The sequence below is a fragment of the Mesoplodon bidens genome, assembly GCF_964165515.1.
Source record: "Mesoplodon bidens genome assembly, chromosome: 15".
Lineage (NCBI taxonomy): Eukaryota > Metazoa > Chordata > Mammalia > Artiodactyla > Ziphiidae > Mesoplodon > Mesoplodon bidens.
Genome location: NC_138171.1, coordinates 57,701,162 through 57,707,452, shown reverse-complemented (window position 1 = coordinate 57,707,452; position 6,291 = coordinate 57,701,162).

Below are 6,291 nucleotides of genomic sequence, written 5' to 3'. Positions count from 1 at the left end.
TATGGGAAAATAAAGAGGGAAGTAAAGGGAACAACAAGGTATTTGTGGAGTGAGGGCAGGCGTGAGATAAGGCAGTCAGGGAAAGCCTCTTGGAGGCTGGAGTTGAGGCCTTTCTAAAAGTGGGGTGATGAGGATTCCAGGTAGCGAGAACAGCCAGTGCAAAGGCCCTGTGGTGGGAGTGATTGGCATAGTTGAGGATCAGAAAGGAGACGTGTGTAGTTGGTGTAGAGAGCCAGAGGGTGAGTGCAGGGGTGAGTTATAGAGGTTGACAGGGGTCCAGTTGATGGGGCAGGGCTTTGTTGGAACGTGGGAGGGGTTTGGATTTCACCCTGACTGCAAGAGACATTCCTTCAGGCCCAGGAGACACTACAGGATTGGGTGTGGAAAAAACCCTGTGGCTGCTGAAATTCTGGACAGCTGGGGTATTAGCCACAGAGACCTACAGTGGGGGCCTTGGGACACACCTCACAACTGTCCCTGACCTCCCCCTCCCCGGATGTTACCACACTAGCCCCTGAATGGGTACAAAGACAGTCCTACAGGAAAGCCAGGACATTCATGCTTTGTAGTAGAGAACACTGCTTGAGGAGTCCAAGACCTGAGTTCTGGGGTCACCCCTCACTCCCTGGAAGAGGAGTCACCATTTGCAGAGCCTGCTGTGGGCCAGGTGACAGTGTCTTGGTATGTTGTCTTATTTACTCTCCCCCATGGTTCTGTGAGGTGGAAATTATGTCGCCATTTACCAGATGAGAAAAGCGCTACTCAGGGAGCTGATGGAACTTGGTGAAAGTGTTTTGGAGAGACCTGGGGCTTGGCCTCTGTGCAGAGAGGTTGCTGCATTACATGGGGTAGAACCTAGTCCCAGCTGGTCCCGACAGCAGGAAAGGTGGTGTGTTTCCTTGGAAGGGAGGGGACGCTCGAGCCCAAGGAGAAGGCTCTCGTCCGGCAGAGGAGGAGTGATGGCCTGAGCTGGTGGCTGGTCTTCCAAGGTCCTGGGGAGACTTGGTGGGAACATTCCAGCAGGCCTATTATCCCCGTGTAACAGGTGAAAAAGGAGAGATTAGGTCAGAGATTACATGAAGTATCCAGTATTAACCGGCTTTCAGAAAGCAGTTGCTGGTACTGTGTTAATAACTCAAAAAAAGGAGGGGCGGGAAGGAGGATTTCTGAGAGCCCTGGTTGTGGCACACCAGGTCCTGGTCCCAGCTCCCCACCCCACCCCCACCCCCCTCCCTCCCACCCTCCCTGTGGCTTCAGGCAAGTTCCCTTAATGCTGTGGCCGATAGAGCTGTCAGAAAGCCCAAGCCTGGCAGGCCCAGTGCCTTTTCATCAGTAAATCTCCCAGGATCTTGCTCGGAGCCTCTTTTTGGGCATTATTCTAATAGGCCGATCTGGTTCCCACCCTACCCCATCCCATAAGTGGCAAAGTAGGTGTTAGCAGCTGATGACAAGAACCATGGTGGTTACCTTTGGCAGTTGACACAGAGGGGAAACAAGAATTTGCAGAAGCTGTGCAACGAGACACGAGGGCTGACCGTCACAGTCTGGGGACACTGGGGGCGGGGGCAGGAGGGCTTCTCAGCTCTGCGGCCGCCACACCATGGGAAAGCTGTTGGAGGGGCTGATCGTGTCCCAGTTCTTTCGCTTAAGGCCCGTTGCTTCAGGGCACGCTGACCAGCAGGAGACTTGATGGTGGCCCACGCCGGTGGGAGCCCGGTGTCTGCTGGCTAGAGAAGAGGGAGGCCCCTGGCCGAGACGGCAGGGATGAGCAGCCTCTCGGAGGAGGTGACCCTTGACCCGAATTTTAAAGAGCGAGTGACTCTGCCCAGGGAGGAGAAGGGAGAGCACACCCGGCAGAGCATGGCGTCAGCAAGGGCCTGGAGGCCAAAATTTGAGGACCTGAGTGGCAGGTGGCAGGAGATGAGGCTCCAGGGAGCAGGAGAGGCCCTGGTGCCACCCTGCTGGTTTATAGGCAGAGGCCTGGCTGGGGGAAGGCAGTGGGTGGCTAGCCGTGGCCTCTCCCTGCCCTGGGGTGGTGAGTCCCGCTGAGGAGAGCCTTCTGGGTCACCTTGCCTGGACCAGTTCGCAGAGGCAGAGTTTACGTTCAGCATTCCTGCGCTATCTCTTTCCGGAGTCAACAGAGCTTTGCTGAGCGCTTATTAGATACTTCACTGATGCTCATGCCTTTTCTCCCTGATTTTCATTTCCTAGTAGAAAATAAAGTATTTCCCCTCCCCAGACATATCCCCAGGCACCAGCTTAGTCTATGTCCTTCCAGATCTTTATCTAAGCACTTACATACCTGCATTTTCCCCCATAAAAGTACAGTGTTGCTTTGTGTAGAATTTTTCCCCTCCATCAATGGTATATCTTTCTCCGTCTAGCCCTTTTCACCCAATAGCATGTCCTGGCAATCTGAGTAGATCGCATAGAGATCAACCCCATTCTTCTAAAAACTGCACGAGAGTCCTCAGTGAACCTGCGTGTCCATTTAGCCACCCTGTGGGTTGTTTGCAGTTTTTTGCTCTTGCAAGCCATGTGGCCCTGGCACACATGAGAGCAATGCTTTGCACACTGTAGATGTTCATAGACGCTGCCCCGTTCACCTGCCAACACGTGCATGCACATTTGACCCCTTGGCAACTGCGTCCAACTGTATCTGCTTCTCTGGGTCCTTCCAGGACTTGCTATTATCAAAATTTTTCTGGTTTTCCCCATTCACTGGGTTCAAAAGTGGCATCTCACTGTTGCCTTTTTTTAAAAAATAAATTTATTTATGTATTTATTTTTGGCTGCGTTGGGTCTTCGTTGCTGTGCACAGGCTTTCTCTAGTTGTGGCGAGCGGGGGCTGCTCTTTGTTGTGGTGCGTGGGCTTCTCATCGCAGTGGCTTCTCTTGTTGTGGAGCATGGGCTCTAGGCATATGGGCTTAAGCAGTTGTGACACGTGGGCTCAGTAGTTGTGGCGCCAGGGCTTAGTTGCTCCGCGGCATGTGGGATCTTCCTGGACCAGGGCTCGAACCTGTGTCCCCTGCACTGGCAGGCGGATTCTTAACCACGCGCCACCAGGGAAGCCCCTCACTGTTGCTTTAATGCCTGCACATTCTTTCATTTATTCAGCAAATATTTGCTGAGCTTCTGATATGTGCTAAGTACAGCGGATGCAGCGATCAAGAAGAGCATGGCGCCTTGGACCTCTTGACAAAGCCTGAGGTGCAAATAAGGCTCAAAGAGGTTAAGAGACATCCCCAGGGTCACCCAGCGAGGGAGTAGGGGAACTGAATCTACAGAGTTTGAGGTCTTTTTCCTCCTGAATCGTACCTCAAATGGGCATCTCAACGCAGGCTCTGTACCCTCTTCCCTGGCTGCTCCCCCCCGCCACCCCCAGGACTGTTGGGTCCCCTTAGTGGTGCCCGGGCAGCTGAGTGAGCCGTCCCACCACAGGCGGGTCTGTGTCTATTTCTCAGACCTCACTTCACCCCAACATCCCAACACAGCGGACTGGGGGGGGATGTGCAGGGTCTCTAGGTGGCTGAATTTAGCATCTATTTCTCTGTTTCCTGAATTTGGGTTTTCAGCAGGCCTGCCCCCAAACTACTACCGCCCCACCCCAAACCAAGCAAGTGAAAGAATGAATCTGTGGTTTGATTTTTGTCCTCTTGTCATCGTGTGTCTGACTGCGGGAGGGTAGCTGTGTGCCCGCATGTGCTTGCTTGTGTGTGTTTCGGTGTGTGGGAGGGGAGGCAGGTGAGAGCCTGCGTGTGTGTATGGGGGTGTGTGTATCTGGGAGTCTGCACGTGAACCTCAGGCTCTGCGTCTGAGTGGGTTTGAATGGCAGTTTCTTTGTATATGTGACTGGATGTCTGTGTATTTGTACCACTTTTTTCTGAGTGTTGGTTTCAGGGAAATGTGGGGTTAAGATAGGGCCATAAACCACACACGCGACCCAGTCTGTCTGCTTCCCAGTTCACTTCCTCTATTAGAGAGTTGATGTCTCTACAGTAGAGCTCCTGCCTTCAGTGACTGTATCATAAAAGGACACTGTCCAGGGAATAGGGAAGTCCTTTGGTGAGTGGGGCTCAAAGGCCCTGACCTTATCCCCTGACCCTGTCTCCACCTCCTCCCTTAAAACATGCTCTCTAGAAGCACTTCCCACCCTTAAAACATGCTCTCTAGAAGCACTTCCCAGACTCTTTAGCACTGAGGTGTCAAAGACTATCATGGCATTGTGTGGCTTTTGTTTTTAAACAGGGAACCAGGAGGTTTGGGGGGAAGGAAGCACGAATCTCGGATCTCAGACCTGCCCTCCAAGAGGAAGGCCTCCTGTGCCACCCTTGGTCCAGGCCCTGCTCCCTCCCTCCTGGCCATGACCTCCCACAGCTCTTCCTCTTGTCCCTTCTGTCCCCTACCATTCAGTCTCCACCCAGCAAAGACACTAGACCCTGTCTCTTGCCTGATTAAGACCCTCCCGTGACTTATCACACCAAATAAAACGTCCAAGCTCCCCACGGCCCTGCAAATCCTGTGTGGCCTGGCCCCCACCTGGTGCTGCCACCCCCTGGCGGCCACCTGCACGTCTGTGCCAGCCATGCCAGTCTTTGGAACACCTCAAGCTCTTTCCTTCCCTGGGGCTTTGCACATACTGTTCCCTTGGCCTGGAATGTGCTTCCCTCAGGTCTCCTCCACTGGGCCTTCCTCGACCTCTGGCCCCACCCCTGCTGCACCAGAGTTGCTCTGCGTTACATCCAGACCTTGCTCCTTTGATACTGCTTATTGTGACCAGCAAATCTTGTGCTTACATGTTTGTATTCTTTCTGTGGACAGGGTCTTGTGTGTCCTCTGTGTTCCCAGAACCTAACCCAGCCCCTGAAAACACTTGGTCCCTTAGCAAAGTTTGTTGAAACAAGTGAGGCTCAGAGGTTGATCACCAGCCCAAGGCCACGCAGCAGGGAAACAGGATGAGCCAGGATTCAAACTCAGGATGCTGTGGACTGTAAGACGCACATACCTAACCCCTCTTCCTGCCTCTCTCCTGCCACGGTCCTGGACTGCCTACTGCACGTGGGTCACAGGAGCAGTGTGTGGGCCCGTGGGCATCCCGTGCGTGAGTGTGTGTGTGTGTGCACCTGTGTGCATGAACATGGGAGCATAGAGGACAAAGGAGGGCTCTGCCCAAGGAGAGTGTCGCCCATCTACTCCAAAGTCTTCTTGATGTCTCCACCTCCCGTTCATTTCTGCCCCTGTGTGAGGATTTGTTCCTTATACTTTCATGAGGTCCCATCACAAGGCACGTCCCTCCTCCCTACCCAACCTCTTCCCTGCTTTGTGCTTCCAAACCAGGCCCCCAGACACGTGACACGTTTAATGAAATCAAAATGCCGACTCAAGGATAAGTCATCCAGTGTACAAGCTTTAATCAGTGTTGCATAGAAATCACTGTAGTAACATGTTCCCGCAAAAAGTTTGACTTCTTCCTTCTAGCATTCCGTGCATGATGGTGTTTCTCATCTGGGTGAAACTGACACAGGAGCAAAGCCATGGGGTGCCATCTTAGTTGTACTTTCATCCTAAGAGATAGGAATGGGAAAGGGAGCCTTTAATAGCTGAGCGCTTCCTAAAGTCACTTAACTGTCTCCGTTGGGTTTTGGATGCTCATGTGTATTTGAATATGGGGCATGGATAGAAATGAGACAATCATTAAGGTCCTTTTGACTTGCAAATCCATCCATTTATCCCATCCACTTATCATACATCCATGAATGAATTGGATGGGTGAATGACTGGATGACTTACTGGATAGACGATAAGAATAACCACATGGACTGACGGTGGTCCTGGGGCCTGCCTGGCAGGCCTACCTCCCCAGCAAGACTTAAAGCCGGGAGATTTAGAGTCAGGTTCAAAGCCCACTTTGTTCTGATGTCCAATCTTGGGTAGTTCGTTTTGGTTTTCAAGGCCTGGTTTTCTTATCTGACAAAGGAATGTCATCCCTTCCTTCCTGGTATTCTGGTGAGCCTGAGATGCCTGTCAAGCCACAGGAGGCCCTTGAAAACTGTTTTCCTCCCTCTGGAGATTCCTGCCTGCCGACTCAGCTCCCTTCCCTGCTAATGAGGGCCCTGCATCCCTGCTCAGACCTCCTGTGGAAGAAAGCCCACCTGTGTGTGCCCACGGGGCCCAGTGGGAGCTCCCTAGTCTCGGGTGTTCTCTCCACAGCCACCCACCCCTCCCCACGCCTTGGCCGAAGCCCTTGGTCTTAGCTCTTGGCCACTCTCAGCCTGCCCCTCCCCTCAGGAA